At 46.0% G+C, this 24463-nt stretch overlaps 1 long non-coding RNA gene across 2 annotated transcripts; it reads right to left on the reverse strand.

The window, feature by feature from the left end:
- Positions 1 to 13320: 13320 nt before the first annotated feature.
- LOC140684982 (uncharacterized) lies at positions 13321 to 21057 on the reverse strand. 2 transcript variants are annotated; one of them, XR_012058046.1, is made up of 4 exons: positions 20956 to 21057; positions 20517 to 20621; positions 15627 to 15739; positions 13321 to 14673 (listed from the first exon to the last, which is right to left on the reverse strand). It is a non-coding gene; the product is annotated as an uncharacterized lncRNA (long non-coding RNA). The 2 variants fall into 2 exon arrangements; XR_012058047.1 differs by lacking the exon at positions 13321 to 14673 and adding an exon at positions 14837 to 15301.
- Between the last annotated feature and the right edge of the window lie 3406 nt (positions 21058 to 24463).

Below are 24463 nucleotides of genomic sequence, written 5' to 3' on the forward strand. Positions count from 1 at the left end.
GCAGACTTGGCCTGAAAACAATTCTGCATTCCTTTTTCTTGTGGCTTTTATTTGTCTTCTCTTCACCCAGTGGGACAGTCCCCTCCTGTGGCCGTTGAGAGGCTTCTCAACCAGAAAAATATAAGTTTGGGTCCACCAGAAGGCATCAGAGGCTCTGGATGGTGCCCTAGGAGGGTCCCACATGCCAGGGCCTTCTGTAGCTGGAGACCCAAATGTTGCATGGCAATATTCTTCAGTCAAAACAAAGCATTCTGCAGAGGGAAAACCCCTGAAAATAACCCACAACTGTAGAAATTAAATTTCTTTGTCAACAAGAAGCCCAAATGGTTCCAAAACACATTGGCTGGAAGAACACACCTTGATATACTTGGTCTGGTTTCACCTTAGTGTTGTCTGTTTCTCTCTTGTTTTACATGATTCTTCTGTATTTCGGAGTGATCCGTGTAAAACTAAAGGGATGACATGAAGGGAACAAAGCTGGATAAAAACCTTAGAGAACTTGCCAAACTGAAAAAATAAAAGAAAGAAAGAAAGAAAAAAGGAAAGAAAACATCAAACCAAGCCAATCCAAATATCCCTCTACTTTTGTGTGCTTTGTTACATTAAGTTTATTTTATGATTCATTTGTAACAAAGTAGGGTGGCTAATGCAGACTTGAATCACAAACCTCTGTGTGCATAAGAAATTACTCATGTTCCATAAGGAAGGACTGGATAACAAAAACAGAGCCCTCTCATTTGCAAAACTGGTTGGTGGTCCAAGCCTGAGTGGAGATGTCTCAAGGCCAGTTCCTCAAGCAGTGCTGAGCTGGTGGCTCTCACACTGCAGTGGTCATGTCCTCACCAGAGCATTCCAGCCCTATGGAGACAGCCCAGCCCCCTGTATTCAAGCCTGCCAAGATGTCCTGAAAGCACATCTTGGAGCACAGGATGGATTTGGGGCAGCTGCCTCCAGGTGGGTGGCCCAGGAGACGCCCAGGTCTGTGTGGGCCAAAATGTCTCCCAGAAAATGCTGAGAGATTTCAATCCTGTCTTAAAAGTCAGAGCATGGCAAAGGTCTGAGGCTGCTGAGGTCTCAGATCAGGGATAATCTTTCAGTTCAGGGTCAGCTCTATCTCCACCAGATCACCCAGGCTCTTTTGGATATCATAGCTCAAGTTCTCCAGGCTTTGCAAACACAAAGGAAAACATCCTCTGTCCAAGCTGCTCCTATTTCTGACTGAATGTGTCAGGTGGACAAACGCAAAGGGGAAGCAAGCAGATGGTGATACCACATAAAACAAAACAGGCTTTGCACATGAGTTTATTGCCCTTCCAACACTAGCCCCTTACACTGCAAAATTCCAGCATCTTTCTCATTTCCTTAACATTCTTGATATTTCACTCACAATTCTACAAGGAGTTGGGTCACAAACATATTAGGATTTCCTAAAATTCAAGACTTCTACATACTAATCCCTGGCTGTGCCTGCCACTTTTGTCCTTCATCCAGGATCATGAAATGCCCCAGGGAAGCAGGGAATAATCCCAGTTCCCCCCCTGCTGCCCACCCTGCTTCCAGGAGCTGCTCCAGGAATGATAACCACAGTGCTGGAGAGGGCATCTCCCAGGTGACAGGCAGCTAGAAAAGAGCTGAGCAAGCAGGAAAAAAGCATCCAGGACTGGATTGCAGGAAGGCTGCAGGTGTTACGATTATTGTAAGAGTTTGGCAAACCAAGGGAACAGCACACGTTTCTGAAACGACAGCACAGGCTTTTATACTTTCACTGCACATCTGTGCATCAGTGTCTCAGCCACTCTCCCAGGCATTTCAAAAGTACACCAGAGCCACACAAAACCTTGGAGTGAAGTTCCAAACACTCAACAAAGTGAAAAATAGGATCACAACCTTCTCTGCTCTCTCATACCAGCCAGACCAGCTGCTGAGGATGGGAATGTGTGGCACAGTGAGAGGTGACTTTGGGGGATGCTTCATGGTGCTGTGGCTGCTACAGAGAGGGGAACCTGTCCCTGCTGGACACTTTCAGCCATTTGGCTTGGTGAGTCCCTCCCAGCTATGCAGGAAATAAGAGCAGAGCATTCATTTCATGACTTTTGCAAACTAGCCCTGAGGGAAGAAGTAGCCGACAGGAAAGGTTTCCACATCTGCCAACTCCAACTCCCCATTTCCTTTTTTTTTTTTTATTGTTTCCCCTCATATTTTCAAACACTTGTCAATTTTCCCAAAACTTCTGTGTAAGAATATAGATTCTTCTCTGCTATAAGACCCCAGCAATAAAGGAACATGCATTAGAGCAAGTATTTCCCCATCTCTGCTGAAGCAAAATTTCTTCTGTGGAAGGGGAACACAAGCAAGTTTACCAGCTTTTGCTTTTCTGTGCATCCTGTAAATACATATTACCATTTCCTGCTCACCAATCCTGCAAAGGGGCACTTACAGTGCATTTAGAATGGTTTTCCTCCCTTACCAGCTCCCTGTGGTCCCATCCAGTTTCTGATCTGAAGGGCAATCAATAAAGAAGCCCTGCCATCCACTGAGGTTCCTGGCTGCCCAATGAGAGCAGCAAACCCCAGCGTGCTGGGTTATTACCCAACAGCAGCAGCTGGCCTTGGCAGTGCCAGTGCTGGTTGAGATGTTTGTGTCTGAGTAACAAAGCAGTGTGGGTCAGGGAAGTCAGCAGGGCTGTTCTGTGCCAAGCTACACACACAGATTCGCTCACCGGGCTCTGCAGTTTCATCACAGGGCGCTTTCGCCAACTGGTTGCATGGGGGTGGATGTCCATGTCATCATTTTAATTGCTCAAAACAGCAAATGGGTGAATTTCTGGCTTGTCAAGGACATTGTACAAAAAAGCGACATTATTAATCTCTCCAAATCCTAGCTGGTGAGCAGGGCCTTGAAACAACTGAACAGCAAAGCAAACACACTCGGCAAGTGGGCAGCCTGCCACGGTGAGGGACAGCATGGACCAGGGCTCGAAGGGAAGGTGCTGCTGGCTCATGAGCTCTTCTCCAGCTGCTACTAAATAATGCTAAAAAGCCTGGCAGGAGGCAGCATAAACAGAAGGTGCTGCTCCATCTCATATAGTTTTCAGAAAGAGGGATATATTTTCTTGAGGCGCCACAAATGTACTTTATGCACCCGTGAACTGGCAGTGCCAGCAACTGCTGGTGCCAGTGGGGTGTTGCCAGTGTTTCCTGCAGGAGGCAAAGGCACGTCCTGATGCTACCAGTGCAAAGAGCTGCTTGGCTGGCCCAGAACTGGCCTGAGGAGACAGTGCAGAGAGCAGGGGCTGTGTAGACAAGCTCTGTCTGCCTCTGCCATGGTCACTGGAATTTGTGCTCTGCAGCAGATCTGTGCTGACATGCTGGCTATGGGAAAGGAGCAGGATGTGACAGGAAGAGCTGGTTTGCAGGTAGCCCAGAAGAGAATCCCTTCTTGCCCCACTGAGTGCATTTTAAATTAAAATCAAACCAATTCTCCAAAGGTTTTGACAGGAGGGGTTTGTATGTCCCTGCAGGTAAGCACTGCCCACCCATCAAGGATTTATTCCTCTGTTACCTCTCTCTTTGGGTCATCAAGAGCAGGGGAGCAGGGGAGCAGCTCAGTCCAGGGTTCCTCATCACACAAAAGGTTCCAGGTTGGAAGAATCAGTTTAGTTAAGTTAGTTTAGTTTATTGGGTAAACCACTTTACCCAATACACCCACTGGTGGAGGAAGGGGTGGGAGCCCCTGAGAGACACAGTGTCCCCATTTTCTCCACCTGCCCTCATGTCACCAGTTTCCCTGCCTTTAACTCACTCAGCTCAGCCAGGGAGCCTGAGCCCAGGTTGGCCTTGCTGCACACCCACTGCTGGACCCAGATGCTCTCCTGCTCCCTTGGTCCATCACAAAACCACCCAGACAGTCACACCACACCCCCAAACCAGTAACTTTCGAGGTTCAAACCAGATGCACAGCAAAAGCAGCAGCATGTTCAGGCTCCAGCCAGCGCAGCCCAGCACCTCAGAAGTGATGAGCAGCCTCTGCTCCAGCAGGCAGCTAAACCAAACCGCTGCCAAAGGCAGAGTCCTTCCCCACTGAGGTTCTAAACGTGTGTTTAGCTATTTCAGGAGCACAGAACTCCAACCAGCACTGAGAAGGAAGCACATCACAGGGCCAAGCCTCTCCCAGATAGCACACTGCCTTTTGCTAATGGTCTTAAATCCTTCTCAACACAGAAGTGCAAGAAGCAGATTTGGGAATAAAGGATGATAGTGGTCACTCAGCGGGGGACAGCATTATCCTAGGTGAGCCTCCCCCAGGAGGGCAGCAGAGATCATTAGAGGAATTGCTTGTCCTTATTTAAGCCTCCCCAACTCTACCAGGAGCCCAACTGACCTGCTGTTATCTGGTGGGTAAGCACAGATACAAGAGACTCATTACTCTAAGCTAAGGCATTGCAGGTCACTGCGCCGCCTAAGAAGTAAAAAAAAATATAAAAGATTCCCAATTTTCCTGCTTCCTGAGAGCAGCAGCCATTTTGCACCTTCATAAAGCAGGTCTCATCTGAGCAATTTGGCCTATACAATAAGTAGCCAGCACTAACTAGCTGCCAGCTTAACACTAGCAAAAATGTTATATTCCTTCTTCAGTCCTATTTTTAAGCACTGACATTAAAAGAAAAGACACAAGGGAATTAAATCTGTGGGAAGTCTTTAAGAGAGAACACATTTCTTCCACCTGCACTTTGCAGATAACACACTACATTTCCAGCTTTTCTGATTTATTCCCACTCATTTTTCTATTCTCCTACCCACCCAATGAGTGGGATATTAGCAGACTAGGCAGAGCTGCAGACACCTTTCATGGGTAGATAGATCATCCTACAGATGAAGGTCTCTTTTCCACAGCTGCCTTCCAGCTCACCCCCACAGTTCTATATATCTCTCTTAAGTGGCAAAGCTCTTCCTCCCTTTGAGCCCTCAGGTGATGTATTTCCCACCTGATCTGTCTGTATTAACAACTTGGCTCCTTCTAATAGAGGTGAGGTTTGGTTTGGTTTGGTTTGGTTTGGTTTGGTTTGGTTTGGTTTGGTTTGGTTTGGTTTGGTTTGGTTTGGTTTGGTTTGGTTTGGTTTGGTTTGGTTTGATTTGGTTTGGTTTTCCAGGTGAATATTCAGATTGGCAGCTGCAGCCAAGAAATAGTCTCAGAAAATTTGTTGGTAAATGGGCACAGAGGAGAAAATTAAACTAGAGGATGTCCTGGCAGACTAGAGAATTCAGGAGAGCCAGGCAGTCCCATCAAAGCTGCTGCTGTCAGGCAAAGACCTGTCTGGAGGAGGAGGGAGATGGCTCCAACTTCCTTGCAGGAAAGTGAGCTGAAAGGAAGAGCAGCTGCTCCCCTTAGGTAGTGCTTTAAACGGGGAGATTTTCAAGACCTTCTAACAATTTCTGTGCTTTATGACTGTGCTTTACAGTATTTTTGCTTGAGACAAAGCTGATGCTCCAGGCCAAACAGTGCTGCCAGGAAGTGACAGCTCCCCAGGGATTTCATTTGGCTGTTTGCCCGGGCCCTTCCACAGCTCCCTCAGCAGGGCATCTCCCTCTCCCAGAGTCACAGGCTTGATTAGGCCTGGCAATTCCTTCCAAATTGGACCAGGATAGACAAGAACCCTGGATCCAGAGGGTCCATAGCCAAGCCAAGACATGGAGTTTGGGCCAAATCCCACCAGAGTTTTGCAGGGTGACTCAGCTTGAGTCTCTCTGTCCAAGTTAGTGTTGAGGCATGCTAACAGGCATTTCACAAGGTCTCCCAAATTACTCAGTTGCTTAGGATGACTGAGAAGGTGGCCCCAGGGCCACCCTACTCCCAGGATGGTCCTCCTCTTCACAAAGCCCGTGACACAAGTCTTCTTCCTTCAGTAAAGTTGAAGCATAAGTGAGAAGCTGCAGCAGTGGCGGTCAGTATGTGCCCAGCAGTGATGCTGTAAGGCTTGGGTTGAGCCCAGAGCCTCCAAACCTGAACTTCCCAGACTTCTCCCCATGCACACCTGAAACTCTGGCCGCGGCTGAACCTGGTGGCAGGACAAAGGGCTCCTGCTGGCAGCAGGGCTGGCCCCACTGCTGTGCAGCAGGTTAAATAAATGCCTCACTGCCATGCTGTGAAAAGCCTGAAGCACTGACGGCTTCCTCTGCTGCTGTAATAGCCTCATCTCCCCAACTCTTATTAAGCTCAAAGCCCCACGGATCCAAATCTTTGCAGAGCAGAGCCCTACAAAGTAAATCAATCATTCTCCAGTGCATGATCTGTCACTGCCTGCTGTGCTGCCATCCTGCTCCCCCAGCCTCTCTAACAGGCTCCTGCTGATGTTCAGCGGGCAGTGCAGATGGGAGCTGCTGCCCGGGGTGTCCCTGGGGGCCAGCAGGCCCTGCAGGCAGCACCCCACAGTGCCCCACCCCAGCAGGAGCCCGTGGCCTGTGGCCTCACGCCGCTAATGACCGCGACAAACCCCGGCCAACACTCGGCGGCCGCACCAAGCTGCTCCAGGGTCCTGCTGGATGTGCTGGTGACAGGGCAGCGTTGTCATCCTCAGCCCACACATGGCAGCCAAATCCCTCGCCCTTCCATCCCCTGCCCACAGTGCAGCTGTGAGAGGGAAGATTACCCTGCACTGCCCAGACCTCCTCCCTGGGCTGAGCTGAGAGAGGAAAGCCTCTGTGCTGGTGCTCAGCACCCTGCTCCACCGCAGAGGTACCTCTGGAGAAACCAAGCTGCCTTGTAGGAATACTTCATCCATGATTCATGGCTTGCAGAAAACCACTGTAAAGAACTAAGCTACATGCATGGAAATGCCAGTATTCCTCCCCCTTTCCTGTACACGAATTTCAATTACCTCAGCATCCAAAGAGACCTCAGCATCCAAACAGTCAGGCTGGAGTAAGAGCTGTCTGCTGTTAGCAGCAGGGACTTCTCTGTGCTGGTGGAGCTGATAGGCACTGAAAGCAAAGGCACAGCATTGCCACCTGCAAAGTTCATCCCACTCTAAGTGCAACCCAAACTTTTTCTCTGAAGTGCACCAGGTTTGCTAGGAGAGGCAGAATTGTGCCAGGGGCTACCCCAGACTATGAGCTGGAAGCCTGCACTGTGCACTGGCAGAGAATTAACTTCCCTATTATATTAGAATCTAATCCTAACCCTTAAAAATTCTCCTGGCCCCTGATAAGGCACTGTATGTGACTTTCTTTTTTGTCTTACTCTCCCTCACCCTACACGCTCAATATCAGCTTTAGCACTGTGGCAGCAATCACTTTTATGTCTTTGCATTAATTAGTAAGTTATAAGTTTTCGTCCCCATGAGCTTATAGGAGCTCAGTCTGGACGTCCCAGAGTTTCCCAGGCAGAGAGAGGGAGGAATACCTGGCTGGTTGGCTGAGTTCCCACTGTTTCACTGGACACAGCAAGGAACCATGCAGGGAGATGTGTTTTGTGACTTCATGTTAATGAGGTCAGGCATCATGGTATTTTAGCTGGATTAAGGGTCTGCAATCACATGCCTGGTCTTTGGTTTCCATGAGCTGCTCTCTGCTGTAGGGCCTGAGGCTGAATCAGTCATTGCTGTACTGGAGCTTCACCTTTCATGCAATTAGCTCAGCATTTCTGGAGCAGCACCGTGGCCTCAGCAGCGTGAGATCTTTACACACATCATTAACAGGACTCAGCTCTGAAGGGCTGGGAGACAGGAACCACCACTTCAGGCTGCCCAGGGTCCTGGCCCTGAGAGCCTGGCAAGGGAGTGCAGGACTCCTGCTGCCTCTGGGGAGCTGGGCTGCACCTCAGCCAGAGCCTCCAGGAGGGTTTCAATGCCAGTGGTTGACAGACCACCCTGATTTTTGGGAAATCTTCCCCAAAACTGAGGGGAGGCTGCTGTGGGAAGGCTGGGGGCATTCTCACACTGCAAAACAGAGAGTTCTATTTCTCCCTGCCCCACAAAGGTTTCTGCCCCAGGGTGAACCTCAGTCACAAGCACAAAAAAACCATAAATCCTGCACATGCAGGAGGGGAAAGGTAACAGGACTCTTCAGGTCAATGCAAGATGGGACATGGAGCAAGCAGCATCCTCCTAGGAGAGGTTTAAGGGGCAAACTGCAAACACCCAAGAGCAACTTGAGCTTCCTCTCCCACACAGCTCAGTCCAAGAGAGCAGTGGCCATGTCTTAAAATCCCTGAGAGAAGCAAACTTGGGAGGGGCACAAAGAAAACTGCTGATGAAATAGGCAAGGCACACATGAGGGGGGAAGGCAAAAACAGCCCAAAGGCAGCTCTCATCTCCTCGCCCTCCCCACTACTCCCTTGGCAAAACTCTGTGGCAAAGCACACTGTGAAATGCAGTATTCCGTGTAGTGTTTTGGAATCAAGACCAAAACAGCTTTCATGGAGAAAATCTGAGTTAAAAGTTAGAGATAACTCAAAGGATGACACATCCTTAGTGCCTGCTGAGGAACTCCAAGGGGAGCCCAGCCCAGAGCTCTCTGCATACAGAATTGCACTGAGCTGCTCTCACGGCACTGCCTGGGCACAAACACGCTCCGTATCACAGCAGCACCTTAAGGCAAGAGCTTTGAAAATCCAGAATTAGATGTTGCTATTAGACATTACAAGAGAAGATATGCTGGCTGTTCATATTGCTTCCATCCTGAGACTGGTTTGCACAGGTAGGAAGAAACCTGTTTGCATTACTCACCAGGAGTGAAGGTATCAGGAGCATCCATTGATAGCACAGTTCTCTCTTTCATGGACATGCATCAGCTTCTGCTGCACTCCCCCAGCAAAACTGCCACAGGCAACATCTGGCCAGAGCTACTACATGTTGCATATAGACTGTAAGAGCTTGATCCAGTTCATTTTCAGAGGAAGAAATTAAAAATCTGAGTTGTAGAGCAATTTGTGTCAGTAGACAAGAATCAGCTCTCCATATCTAGCTGGAACTGTCCTGTCTGTGCACCTCTGTCCCATGCAGGAGAACCCCCATAGCTGCTACCCTATTAGTAATAGCAAAAAAAAAACAGAGCATTGTGGAGATAAATCCATGTTTATGCCATGAAAGTGGGACATGGAAAGAAATTTTAATCCCAACATTATTTGCAAATACATGACCTGCTGGCAGATGACTCCACAGTCACTGGGCAGTGCCCTTCTCCATAAATGATCATGAACGAGAGGCTGGAACAAAGGTAGTGATCCACCCAAAAGCAAAGTGTCCACACATCCACTCATTTGCATATCACACTAGAGGCAAAAGTAGTGCCTCATAGAACAGTGTCAGAAAAAGAAAGTTAAACAATGTCAGAAAAAGAAAGTTAAATGGTAGAAAGGGAAAAGGCTGACTGCTATGTCAAATTACCAGACTGCCAATGTATAAAACCTTGTCATATATCATTCATGCACTAAATACAGCAGTCTCACTTCTGCAGCCTCTTCCTTCCTTCCTTCCTTGGATCTCAACACTGTTTGCAAACATAAATGAATAAAACCTCTCACCTCCCATGAAGCAGGTAATTTGTTTTTATTAATACACAAATTATAGAGGAAATTAATTAAGGAACAGAAAGGGCAAGAGGCCCAAGATCACACAGCAAGAGCACTTTAATCACTACATTCTGGCCACTTAAGAGTAGTGCTTGCATGCTAATGCTTTCCTGTAGGAAGCAAGCATTTCCAACAGACCACCTTGCCTCAGACTAAGGCCTCCCCCAGTCCTGGCTAACTTTCCAACTTTGCAGCATCAGGAACATGGAGTTTTTCTTCACATTCACAGCATACCTCTGTCCCCTGGTTTAATTATTATTTATGCTGAATATAAATAGCACAGGAGATGATCCTAAGATGAATAATGTAAAGGCAACAAGAGACAGAAAAACTGCTCCAGTCAGCTCATATCCTACCTGCTTTATATTAAACACATCTGAGCACTGGGTCTCTGCATACTAGAGGAGGATGGGTGAGTTTTAGGGCCATTGCACAGTATGAACTTTCCCAATGTATCACAGTTACAGAACCTCCCATGCCAAATAACTTTGTGCTGATCCCCGGTGAAAATTCACAGTGTTCAACAGCCCTTGAAATTTCTAATTTGTGTGTCCCCACAGAGGAGTGGTGCAGGGGGTGCATTTCTTGCTGCATACCCTGCCTTGGACACGGCATCAGGTACTCCTTGGAGCCTGACTGCACTGCCCGAAATTTGTGCTCTTGTTTTAATTAATAAGCAATGTATATCTATCTGCTTCCCCATTTGCATCTAGTGCTGTTAATGACAAGAAAATACATCTTTTTAAAATGCTAACCTAGTAAGAGGTATTAGGAAAAGCGAAAGCTATTACATGTGCAAATTTCAGAGCAATTAGTCACAGAGGCAGAAGCACAGACAGGAGATTAGTTCTCAAGTCCTCATGCCCATCTGCTTCCCCACTGGAACCAGCAGTTTTGTGCAGACCCAGGAGGTGAAGGCCACGCTCAGCCCCACCAGCACATGTCAAAGCAATTTCCCTGCACCCACCTTGCTGTCAGCAGTGCAGTGCCCTGCAGCCAGCATTTCCCACAGCTTTGCAAGGCTCGGGACTGGGTGCAGGCTGTCAGAGACTGGCCGAGGGGCAGGACTCAGAGCAGGCTCACATCTAAAGAAACAGTTTTCTTTCTCCATTTCCCTGCAGCCAGCATGATCCCACTAGAAGAAGAAACACTAAGTGCATGTCGAAAGAGAACACAAATAGCTAAATTCTGTTCATGTGAAGATTTCTTCCCCTGACAGTGCTATTCTAGATGCATCACTGCATATTTGCAGTGGAAGATGGAAATACTTCTAACATTAAAGATAGTGACATTCTCAATTTATCTCACTTGTGGAAAGGTGTGTGTGGGAGTGTGAGTGACTCTTAGGAATATGTCCTAAGTAGTTTGATAAAGAATAGTACACATTTCTCCTAGGATTTTTTTAATAAAGCTCAAAATTGTAGTAGAAGATTCTTGGCAAGAGTTTAGGAAAAAAACAGCTTTGGGAAATAAATCTCATATTGTGCTCCTTCTTGTCAGATTTTTGAGTCCTCTATCTCTCTATATAAAAAATGCATTAAATTATTTAAAAAATGGAATCCAAATTATTCTTATTCTACAACACTCTTGAGCACTTGATTGCTCCCAGTTTTTAATAAATCTGTGGCTAGGGTTGTGTTGTGGCAAGGAAAACCTGTGCCTGAACAGCCAGTGTTTGTCACAGACCTGTACCACCTAAAAATGGGAAAAAAAAAAAAAAAAAAAAAAAAAAAAAGGTTTTCAGCATCAGAATGGACTCTTGCTGTTGTCAGTTAAAATCACTCCCCAGAGATATGGGGAATTTTAACCCATTTGAGCAGAAACAGCCACCCCTGCCTGAGCATTCCAACCCTGACCCTCATCTCCTCCCCAGCCTGGGCAGCTCAGCCCAGCCCTGCTCCGTCACCATCCAGAGCTGGCAGGGACACCCTGGCAGGGCAGCTCCAGCTCAGCCTCAGCACAGGCAGAAGTGCCTCTCCCATCTCAAAGCTGCTCCAAATCCTCCCAGGAAATTGCAGAGTAAAAGTGGCACAGGGCACAGAAGGGCTCCCGATCCTCCCCCAACACAAGAGCTACAAATAGTCTATTTTCCTCTGGCTGACAATACATTAGCAGACACATTTTTGTTGTTCATGGATGTTCACAGAAGGCCTAAAGATAGCCTAGTATTATATAGCCTAGTATTGTCAACTGAAAATGCAATTCAATTCCTTAAAAATATCAGGAACACGGGCTATGAAGAGTTTGTTTTTCCCCAGTAATGCACTTTTTCATTATTGCCCTGGATTAAAATTAAATTGCTAACATAAGGACAAGCAGATGAATCTGTGGTTATGATAGCATAGAAAAATGTCAATACAATGCTTGTACACTGTATGCTCCTTCGGTATTTAAAGATTCTTATCTCCAGAATATTACAAACTGAAACACACTGTGAGGATCTCATGCTCTGAAATCAAGCAATGCTGCTCAAATTGCTCCACTTCTGCCATTGGCCAGACACTGCATCACCTCTGGGGAGAAAATTTCAAGACTGCTTTCTGGGTCTCCTACACAGGGAACCAGCAGTATAGAAACAAACTGCCATTTCAGAAAAAGACACATTCATACATTCTTCCAAGGTGCTTTACACAGACAACCTTTGCTCTGAAAAGGTCTTTTCTCTTTCCAGGGTAGCAGCACACAGAGGTGGAGGCTGCAGTCAAATGCCACAAAACTGGATTGAATCTCATTGCCCTGCACATTCCCCCAGACCAGGAGCTCCAGCTTCACCCAGAAAAGTTCCTTTACAAACCCTGCTTCTCCCAGCGGCAGTATTCTCCTTGGATTTCCTTTTTAGCTGTTGAAGGGTGATTTAAGTTGCAAAATACATAATTTCACACATTTCCAAGTAGTTTCATCACTAAGCCCTATGTAAATACATGGGACCAGTGACTGACAGAAGAAGGTTGCCAAAACAAATCATTTTGAACCAACTAATTGGGAAACACTTTTGACTGATAATTTAATTTTTTTTTTGTTAGCAGCTGTATTTTACAAGAGTTATTCCCAGGATTCTGCAGAAATGGACTTTCCCCATGAGACCAGGGGCTGGTGTGGACACTTGGGAGGCCCAGAGAGAGAAGTACCATGAGAGCAGGATTAAAGCCTGTGAAGCTGCATGAAATCAGGCTGTGGAGTTCTGAGCTCAGTGCAAACTGCATATTGCACATGCTGCAGGCAGCCCTGCTGGCTCCTGGGCTCTCTTAGGAGATCAGACAGGAAACCACAGCTTTGTTCTAGGAAAGGCATAAAGGGCTTCAGAAGTCCCATTACCAAAGAACTCTGCAGGCATGGGGCCAGAGTGCAACATTTTGTTATGTAGTCTCACCTTGCTGGAAACACACTGTTGGCTTCTAAGGAAAAAGAATAAGGATTGGATTTATTTCTGTAAACCAAATCTTTTCTTGCTTTACTTGCTGGCCAACTGTTGAGGCTCGTGCTTCTATATATTGCTGTTTGTAAAATATTATTCTAAAATAATATGGACCAAAAAACTATCACTCGTTATTGTTGGAGTCTCAGGGGAACACAAATTGGCAAAAAAACCCAAAAATTCTGGACAACTTCTGCTCTCCTGTAATGAAAAAAGTAAATGGAAGTATCAAAGTGACACCTCCATCTAGTAGAATTAAGGAATTGACTTTTCCTATCTTGAGTCAGAACACTGCAAAAAAAAATTCTGACAACCTCAGTTTAGAAACCTGTCACAGGGAAAGCAGGTAATTCATTCCTCAATGCAGCCCTTTAATGTGCAAGAAAGTATACTTTGCAAACTAATATACCTACTGAATTTTACTCTACATTATTTTTGTCTCACTTTTCACTTCCATGCTTTCACTAATTGAGCTTCTGTCTTTTGTTATTTGTACAACAATATCTCAGGGGATCCTCTTGTTCTCTTTATAAAAATCTAGTTAAAGTGCTTCCGTTATATAAGCATGTCTTTGTATTAACTTGTATTAGTGGGTGTACTTTAGCTGCATAGCTGGAACATTTAAACATACTGGAGAGGATGCAGAGAGTGTATAGAAAGCTTGGATGGTGTTTACATAGCCTTCCCACGCATTTTGGCAAAACTGTATTGCTCCAAGTCCTGTGACATGCTAAACAAAAACAAATTTGAGCACCAACAAGGGCAAACCTCAAGAGCAGAAACACATAATATGTGAATACAAGTGTTATTTACCATACATCATATGGCTGAGATCTTTAAAAGAAGCTCTTTTCCTATAGGATCTTGGTGTTACTGAAAGGAATCACCCTTCAGGATGTGATACTCCCCACAGGAGAGCTGAACATTAGTGCTCCACAATTATGTTTCATGAGACCTCACCATATGCCACACACAAAACTCATGTAGTGTAGCAATCAAGGCTCTATCCTACCAGCAGCTATGAGAAAGCTCAGCCATATTCATGCAAGGAGAGGGAAAAAAAAAAAAAAGTAAGACTAATTATTGAAATTTATGGCTCAGGTATTTACATAATGATTATAATTAACAAGGTGTTTATCTCTATTTTTATTCTTCATCTATGTGCTTGACATTTATATCAGTCATAGAAATTACATATTTTAAAAAGGAGAAGGTAATCCAGGTCAGCCGGGAAAAGCTTTTTGGGATAAAACTGGAGCAAGAGCTGCATAGAATGGAGGCAGCCCTTCATGCCTGTCTGCACTTAGGGTCCAGCATAACAAATATCAGACCTGTGAGCTCCCAGAGATCCGGCCCTCAGCCCCCTCAGCCTGGCTGGAAATACAGAGGTGGCAGCAGACCCGTTCCCACCAGGTGAGGATGCTGAGGTGCCTCAGAGCAAAGGTGACAGTGGTGACAAATGGCTCCCAGGTAAACAAACAAACTTACCCACTCCAGAGGAAACCTGCCTGTGAGTGCCATACACCTGCAGCAGCCCTCAGTGCTCCATGCTGGGACAGCTTTGGGCCACTGTGTGGGCAGAAATGACCTCCTGACCACGTCCCACTGTCTGGGTGTGCAGAGGGGCACCTGCTCCAGCAGGGCACGGGGCTCAGCAGGTGCTCAGCTCCTCGCCAGCTGAGACTGAAACCCTGCAGGGGTGGGACATAAAAACCATGAAGATGAAATCTGGAGACACAAGATCCCAGAGGAAAGCATCCATTTCCAAAAATAATCTGAGAGGGCTACGGACTCCCAAGTGCCACCAGGAGCCACGTGGTGAGTGCCATCCTCATTCCCATTCCCGCTGCACCCACCCCAATCTGATGCATTCCTTGCAAACACAGAGAGATGCAATGACAGTGGTTTGCTGTGGAAATTTTACTCTGTTTGCTGCTACTGCAGTTGGAATTCTAACTGATAGTCAGAGACTGAGCCTCTTCTGAAGCAACAGTGAGAAAACACCTTTGCTCTTCCTGCTCCTCCAGTGCAGATCCCAAGGGATTCATGACAGGAGTGTAGTGAGGAGGCTGTGCTGGTGAAAATGGGTCACAGAAGTCCTTTGTGCTGTGCCACAGCTGGCCCTGGCACAGGCCTTCACAGCCCCTTGTCCTCCACTTGAATGCCCTCTCTGGGACATTTTCTGGGACTTTCCTTGGGTTACATTCCTCTTTACACAGCAAATGAGGATTTTTTGTCAACAATCAGTTCTTTACGCATTTTGGCACCTGACCTACACATGGCACACCCAGTCAAGCTGCATGATACATTACAGTAACACTGCAAGGAAAGATAGAGATATAGATGTAGATATAGATAAAGATATATATATAGATATAATATACATTTATACATATGCACGGTATTGTTTTTCCAAGGTGTCAGATCACTGCATTATAACAGAGAGGCTATTACAGACAGGTTTAGTTAGCTGTGCATCATTTCACACCTTCATTACAATCTTTACTGGGAAAATGGATTGCTTTTGAGCCTCTCTCCATTCTCATTAAACCTCCACTCTTGTGAGGTGTCAGAACTGTAAAATGCCTAATACAGACAGTTAATTATAACAGCACTCACTACTTCAGCCTTTTCAATTACCCACCTTTCCAGCAGCTGGAGCAGCCATGCTCCCATCCAGGGAGAGTCAGAGCACCACTAACAAGGGAGACCAAGGGGTGGCCAGGGGACAACACGCTCTGCCAGACCATGCAGAACCTGGAAAACCATCAGAAAGTTTTCCACTGGCAGGAAACAGCATTTCTTGGGAGGTGGAATGGGAGGTTTGTGGTCGTGCAAGGATGAAAGATGGAGATTCAGAGTTGTTTTCAACTTCCTTTGTTAATACTGATAACTAAATTTGAACAATATAAACATTATCAAGGAAGCAGTCCTTGGACTTGCTCAGGGTAATAGAAGCACTTTGTCAGATGAAAAATTGGCAGAAATTAGCCTGAAATTGTTACCGAAAATGAAATCACATAAACAACTTTGATTTCTGCTTCAGGACACAAGCTGCCAGATAGGAGTTACCTCTCTCCTTGTCACATTCAGGCATGTGTGGCAAGCAGAAACCTCGGCTGATTGCAGCTCCCAGGGACCAGACTCTGGAAGTCTTCTCCTGGTCCAACAGGACAACTTCCACTTCCTTCTGCAAATGGAAACGGTTCAGACAGAATCTCTGACACTTATGCAGAGCAAACTGTGTCCATGCTCTGGAGTTTGTGGTGTATTGGGGGTATCTGGCATTTTGGGGGTGCAATGAGGCTTTCTGGGGTTTCTGTACAGCACAAACACTGTGGTGATTGTAAAGCCTGGCAGATCTTCAACCACTGCTCCACAGAGGAATGAAACACCTCTGACCAAGCCCCCGACTCCCCTGCCAGAGTCACCAGACCAGCTCCCACCTGAGCCGACTCCAGCCTCTCAAACAAACCTGTTTCTGGTTTCTCATAGCAGCAAACCCACTTGGATGCAAAGCAAGATTTTTCCAAGGATAAATGACCCTCCCAAATTGTAGGCACAGCATATGGCCACAAAAGGTAACTGCTCTTCTTAGTTCTTTTCTCTTTTTTTTTTTTTTACAAAAACACACAACTGAGGATTGTCCAAGTCACACCTTGCTGCACAAATGAGAATTCCATTTTGAGCAGGGAACTCTCAATGTATTTATGAAGAGAGCATCCTTGCTGTAAAGGAACACCAGTTCCAGCAGAGACATCCCAAACACAGCAGAAAAAGGTATCTCCCTTATGAGGGATCAGGAGATCAGAGCTGTGTTTTATTAGTTGTATAAAAAGTATCTTTAGCTCTCAGTTGAAAGGAAAAATTTGCATTTAAATAGAAAGATTAATAACTGTAATGCACAGAGCCCACACTGAATAATTTTTTGTAACAGAAAATAATTCGTATTTTTATATAAATTGTTCACCTTAAGTCAAGCTACAAAAAATTATAATCATAATATTTTATGGAACAATTTTAATCTAATACAGCTTTGTTACATTATTTTCCAGTGTAAATAATGCATGTCTGCAGTTTTGAAAAACACCAGATTTAAAATAACTGTCTCTGAAAATTCAATAGGGTGTGTGCTTTTTGGTGTGTTTACACTGTACATGAGTTTTACCTATTAAAATAAAAAAAAATCCTTCAAACAGATAGTAACAAACCACCTTCTACTGCAAAGACAGGCCAGGAGGTGATGCTTATGGAGAGCTTAATGAACTTGTTTGGAAAGAAAACTTTTTCTCTAGAACACACAGATTTGGATTCACTCAAATATTTCAACATGATACTGAACTCTTGAGTTGTTTTGGTCAGGCTTAAAACCTGGAAAGTTACATTTTGGCATTCTTTTGGCATTGAGGAGCAGATTTTAATTTCATTTTGCAACTATTTTTCACCTACAGCTATATTTTTTAAACACTGACTCCAAGCCACAGGAAAACAACCTCCCTTTTCTCTTTCAATCTAACCAAGCCTTTAAAAAATTTATAAAAGCATTGACATGTCAGAGAAAACTTCCAAAAATCCTGTAGGATCATCTTGAAGCATTTTATTTTTTTATCTGTGTGCATTTTGCTTTAGTGCATGTCCTGGTTTGAGACAATTTTAGGAGTTACCCCAGAAAATTGCACTTATTTTCCCAGTGCTCAGGAGGACAGCTGGGAGCAGAGGGTGATGTTTCCTGGCTGTAGCCCCTGGGTGTTCTCCTGGAGCTGTCCCAGCAGGGATATCATACCTGGGGGGGCAGATGGATGCAATCTCTCCCTGCTCCATCCCTCTGGTCTCTTCCCAGCTCCCCAGGCCACCACAAGGGACGTGTGGGGGAAGCCATCAGGAAGAAGCCAGAGCTGCTGCAGTTGGGCAGAAAAGCTGCATTTTCCACCCTGTGTGCTAGGAAAGAGACCAGTGCAGCCCAGGGGCTGCAGCAACTGCTTGAACCAACTCTACTGTTGCTTTCTCTCTGCTGGAAGGAGGCAATTCCTTTGCTTTCCCCTCCTGGACTCATGCCAGCACAACTCTACCACACTCAGACCATTTATTTTGCCTTTACCCAAGGGATGGCTCCTACACTTGGGTAAAGGCAAAATAAACACTCCTACCACTCCTTTGCAGTGGTAAAGGCAAAATAAACACTCCTACCACTCCTTTGCAGTGGGAAAGGAGCAGTTTCTTCCCTGGCCTGCCTGTGAGATGCAGAATCCATTTCCTGCTGTAGCACGAGCACGGCGTGGGGAACTCATGACGTTTAATTTATCACTTCCTCGTATATTACAGACCTTCCACATAAAAACCTTTTAATTAGAGAAGAATCAGGAGGGAGTTGCCTGGTGTTTCTCCAGCGCCACACAGATAATAGCAGAAAGCAAACCCCCTTATTCTGCTTGGAGCCACTGGCACCACTAATTACTCTCCCAAAATTCAGCTCAGGCTCCTCTCGCTGCTCATTTAATCTTTGTCACTCTTGCTGCCTTCCATTTCATCACTCAAGAACCGATCAACAGGCACAGACACAATCAAGGAAGTTTGGAAGAGCTGCTGCTGGCGTGCAGTAGAAAGCCCAGCACTGCTGGAAGCGAGGGCTCGACAGCAGACAATCAGCAGAAGGTGCAGGATGCTCAAAAACACGGCGTGAATCCATTAGGGAGCTCAGCTCGCTTCAGCCTCTAATGCATCTGGACTCCAGAGGCTGCAGCTTCACTGCCACTGGGATATGTGCTACTTCCCAGCCTGCTTTTAGGTTGGATGGTAGTGCAAGAATCGAGATATTAATCTTCACCTTCCTGCTCTCTCCCCCTGTGTCACCATGTGCCCAGATCCCACAGTCTGGTGCCACCAGCAGGGAGACCTGGCAAGGCTGGCAGCTCCTGGAGAACCCCTCTCATCACTGTGATTACAGAAATACAACAAAAACCAAAGGGAAACCACTATAACTTGTGAAATGCTGTACAGACATAAATGCATCAATAACCCAATTTTAAAAGGTCCTTTAAATAGTCCAAATGAAAAGGCAAAGCGCTTGGTGACAACCAGTGAAGAGCACATGGGAGCTAATGCAGACAAGGCCCAGCATTAGCAGCAGGTGAGGACTGGGTGACCAAACACCTGACATGCCAGTGCTGGCTGGACTCCTCCTGCCCTGTCTGCCACCCTTGGTTTGGCAGCTCAGCCCCTCAGGGGGACACAAAAGGATGGCAGGAGGTCAGGGGCAGCTTCTTCCCAGAGGGTGAGCTGGGCTTGAATTTGGTTAAGGAGGTGCTTTGTCTCAGGAGATTTGGTACCAGGGATGTGAGGTGGATGGATGGCAGCAGATCACACAGCTGGAATTACAGCTTTCATTGCAGCTGCCTCAGGACCTAATCACACAAAAAAGTACAAGCCAAAGCGTATAACCCTTTGTTCCTACAGAAAAACAAATCTTAAAAAAACCCCCAAAACTGGTGCTCAAGTAGGAATTTATGTTACAAGTTTTCCCTTGATGGAAAAGGCTTTTGGAGAATCTCCACCACAGCAGAGCTGGTTTAGGAACCATCAGGGGAGTGGTGGGAGGCTCTGGGAGGTTGAGCTGAGCTGAAGGACAAGTCACCACACACAGGCAGGGCTTGGGCATGTCCCTGCACCCCAGATCCACAACAGGTCCAACTCCTGCTCCTGCCTCTGCTCCCGAGGTGATGCAGCTGCCAGAGCTCACGGGAGTTTGCAGCGAGGGGCAGGGAACAGCGAGCCACAGGCAGAGATTTCTGCTCCAGGGGTGATGCCAGCAAGGGACTGGCAAGGATGATGGGCAACTGCTTTAAACCTCAGTTCTTAGAGCGTGGTCCCAAGATGCTGCTGTTACACATTGCTCTCCTGTGGCAGAGACACCTTCAGGGACCCTTCCTCCAGCAGCTGTCATGACTTCAGGCAGCTCCACAGGCATTTGTGGTACAGTCACCTTTTTTTGCCTATTGAGAGGGCCAAGACTGATCAAATCTTTTACTAATAAAAGGAAACTAATTTTCTTGTGCACAATGTCAGTTAGCTTTACAATATTCTATCATATATTCCTTAGCTACTCAATGTTACATCTGGAGCTTCTGAATGCAAATATTGCCTGACATGAAGGATGAAACCAGATAATTTTTTTATCTCAGTTATACATTCACATATCACATATCCAAAGTTAACAAGTGACTCTCTGGTGTAAAGCCATTTTATACTTTCCATGCATCCCAAAAAACAGATATGAAAATCCTTGTCTATTATATAGTAAAATAGTTTGCTGCCTTTATTTTTCTGACCACATGTGTATTGTACAAACAGAGGACAGAGGCTTTCATGCTATCATCCTGCTCCCTGGTAATCTCATTCTGCAATCTCTGCTTTTTCATTGCCATTTTCAGATGTTTAATGAAGCAACACTTGGATATTAGATACCCCTGATATTTCTTTTGCCCAGTCTCCGTTGTTTTTAATCTCAGAACTACTGAATAAATGGAAATGTATTTACCAGGCCTGCTTTGCACTTCCTGATCAGAAATCCCTCTGGAGGCAATGAGAAATGCGGCTAACATGGACAATCCAGGTGTATGTCTCCATTTTTTCCCCACATTGCCTGTGTGGAAGAACATAAAAAGAACACATTCACAGTTAATAGGCCTTGTCTGCTCCTAAGCCAAATATTACCATTAGGAAAGAGTGTTTCCTAAATGAAGAATCTATGTTTACACTCCACTACAGCCATTCCCTTACCAAGCCTTCCCCTTGAGACCTCGTGCAAGTACCAGCAAAAGTCCAAGACATAAATGTGCCACACTCTGCACACACGTGGGGACTTGCCCAAAAAAGCCCTGCAGAAGATCGTTTCTCCCCATTTCCAGCTCAGAGCTGCCCCACTGACCTTTCCTTCCCACATAGCCATTTCAAATGACAGGAGCAATCAGGCTTACACACTGAAGGTCAGCAACATCAGCCTTGTCCATTTTCCCCTTGCACACAAGCTCACACACGTCCTTCCACTCCCTGGGATCACGCTCAGCCCGCTGGTCTGCGAGAGCATACATTAGAGGGAATTTTAATGACTTGAACTCGTGCTGAACTTCCTCTTTTAGCCGCTATTTTAGAGATTTGTTGACTCTCCAAGGCTCATTCAGGACTTTTATTTTTTCTTTTTGGCCTTGACAGAGTAGACAGAGTAGACGTGGATTTTATGTGCCAACCCTTCTGTATTCCTGGCACTCCACTCGTCACATAGCAGGTCAGCGAAATGCAAGTTCAAGAAACAGAGGATGCCTCCCACGTATATCTGTGATGCCTCAAAGTAGCCTAAACTAATCTCTTCCTCTCTTCACCATTAGCAGTGACGCTAAGCTGGAAGCAACGGCTGAGGATGATTTAACAGCCACACAGAATCTTAATAAGATCTACTTACATTTATATTGTCCATTTCAGGCTGGCTGGCTGTTTCCTTAGCCACAGCCTCACAAAAGGAGCTGAGTGCGCTGTTTCATTTTTTTGTGAGCTTTTTAATTATTTTAGCATTGTCTCTGATTTTTGTATCAGCCATCTGCAAAGTGTGGCAGGGTGTGTGTAATCTTCTGTGGCACTTGTTGTACTTTCTCCATTATTATCAGATGGGAAAGAAAACCAAAGTTAAGGGAGATTAAGGTCAGCTACTCTCAACATCCAATTGCTGTATAATCCACTGTGTTATCGCCAGGGAAGATTATCAGCCTTGATAGGAACCATTCTTTGAGCCATTCAGCTCTGTGGAAGCCCACTTCTCTGGTAGAATGGTATTTCTGTTCCATCTGAAGGCAGAGAAATCGTACATAAATTTTCCACCACGTCCCACTAATGTGCAGCAAGTGCATGTGCAGGACATGGGAGAGGCACTCCACTGCAAAGCACAGCTGTGCCCTGTACTCTGTGCTGTGCCCTGTGCTGTGCCCAGTGCCCTGTACTCTGTGCTGTGCCCACTGCTGTGCCCTGTGCTCTGTGCTGTGCCTTGTGCCCTGTGCTGCCCTGTGCCAGAGCAGAAGGGATGCCAGTGCTGTCCCACTGGTCATTTGGAGACAGCCCCTCCCCTCCCAAGCTGCCAAAACACCACGGGGGTGAAGGAGAGAGAAGAAGCTGCACTGGGCAAAGGGGCTTCCTACCAGCCAGGAAAGTGTTCCTGGGCAGGATGAGGCCTCACAAGGCACAAATCCGGTGCTGTTTCTTGCAAAGGGCTCACAGGCATGACTTTTTTGATGTTAAATGGACCAAAGAATTATTGGGGAGGGTGAGGCACAAAGTGCAGTGTGCTTGGGATGAGTGACTCCATGCCCTGCCTCCACTCTCCCAGCAGAGAGGTGTGACATTCCAAAAACTACCCTGAAATGCATTATCTCCTAGCAGGAGCCATGAATCTCTCTCTAGTAGGACTATAACTCAGCAGACACGCTTCATCTACCAAAGTTCAGTGAGGCTGGGCCCCACACAGCTTCTGAGCAGCACCACATTGACCTGTTAATGGTCTCTGTGTGTCTCTGTGACGGGAGGGGAGCAGAGACAGGACCCAGCAGATGCTGGGCTCTGCCACACTCTGCATAGCTTAAACACTTCCATGGTTCAACAGCAACTAGAACACCCCATATTTCAGGATATTTTCCCTCTGTTTGTAGTTAATGCATAGAAGTATTTTCACTCCCAACAAGCTGATGAGTTTGGCTCTTCCTGAAGCCGTCTCTTAGCAACGCAGAGGTTCATCAGCTCGGAGGGCTCCCTCCAATCCATGCTGGGGGTTCACAAGGGATGTCAAAGGAAGGCAAGATGGAAGAGCAGCTGCTGACCCCGGGCAGGCAGCATTCAGCTCCAGGAAACTCCCTCTCAATTATCACATTGTGCACAAGTGAATGAGGGCTCTTCCGCCCGGTGCCCGGAGGGGACAGAGCCAGAGGCGCCATCTCTTTCCCACAGGAAGATCCACCATGGATTCCAGGAGCCAGTGCCTCACTGCAGGCCTCTGCTGCAGAATCTGCTTCTTCAAAATTCCTGCAGGCCTACAGCAGGCAATGGCTGCAGTTCAGGCTGCAGGAAAATGCCAGAAGGTGATGGCAATTTGGTCAGAGGTACCAAACCAACACCTTCATTTGCTCCTGAAGCTTTTCAGTCACTTGCAAGTTACTTGTGTCACACCTACACCTTAATAGTCCAAACTTCACAGCTCTTTTCCATGGATTTCCACTTATTTTTTTTGTTTTCAGTGACTTGGGATTGCAGTACGCATCTTGTGCATCCATATCTTAAATACTGTGGATAACACATGGGGCAGGAATGGAAACCTCAAAACTGATTGATATGGAACTGAGCAAATAAGAAACCAAAGCCAATACTGCAGAAAGAATCAAAATAAAATAATTACAGCAATCTACAAGCAGAGGAGGAATAAAAATTCACAAAAAATTCCATTGTTGGAAAACACAAAGCAAATAATCCAAACACACCAACATGCTTCATTTTAAAAAGTAAAAATATTTCATTTCAGCATCATCCAAATGAAGCTTGTAGCTTTTTCTCTCCAAAATCTTTTTTGTGTGTAATTCAGTTTTAAATGGAAGAATGCAAGGGAGTTTTTTTAAGGTTCAGATCACATACAAAGTAGTTACAACATCGTTTGGTTAATTCAAAAATGATTCAGAGATTGCAGCCATGGGTAGCCCTTTTGAAAAATGAGGATAACTGGGGAGAGATGGGCTCCACCTCAGGAAATGGGGCCAGAAGAAGCCAATATCCTACTGAGGACAGCAGTCAGTGAATTCACAGGGACTGGATACTGAAACCCACAGGAGGGCAGGCAGACTGGGAGGGAGGGAGCAGATGTGCACAGGGCAAGGGGAAAACCCTGAAAGGACCTGAACTTCTAAATTATATAAAAATCAATTAAAACCACAGATAACATCTTGCTACATTGTTTTCTGGGCAATAAATGACTGTAGCTGCCATGAGGAAGGTAAATGAGGATGATGGGAGGAGAAGCAGACAGTGAAGCAAATGAAACAAGGCTTTTTTCCCAGCAGCAGAAAAGATCTGGAGAGCTGAGAGTCAGGTTCTGACTGTGAAAGTTCTGCTTTTTGTCCCAGGGTTTCCTGCAAGATGAGAGATCACCACTAATCCCACAGAACGTGTCACAGCTCTGCTCAGAAAACTGGAAAGAAGCAGTCAAGGCTGAGAGGTGCCCAGACCTCCCATGCAAACAGGACAGGTTTCCCCTGGGACGTTCCCTGGCAGAGAGGAACTGTCCTGGAGCCAGTGTGGGGAACCTTCTGGTGCCAACTTTACAGCTAGGGTAAGGTCTTCATTCTGGTACACTTTTAAATATTTTCTTGTATCTTCAGCACTGCTGCATCATAAATAACTGTACTTTCATGCTTGGGTAGCAGCAGTAATGGATCAGCATCAAGATTTCTTGCATCT

Source organism: Taeniopygia guttata, chromosome 12 (genome assembly GCF_048771995.1).
Source record: "Taeniopygia guttata chromosome 12, bTaeGut7.mat, whole genome shotgun sequence".
NCBI lineage: Eukaryota > Metazoa > Chordata > Aves > Passeriformes > Estrildidae > Taeniopygia > Taeniopygia guttata.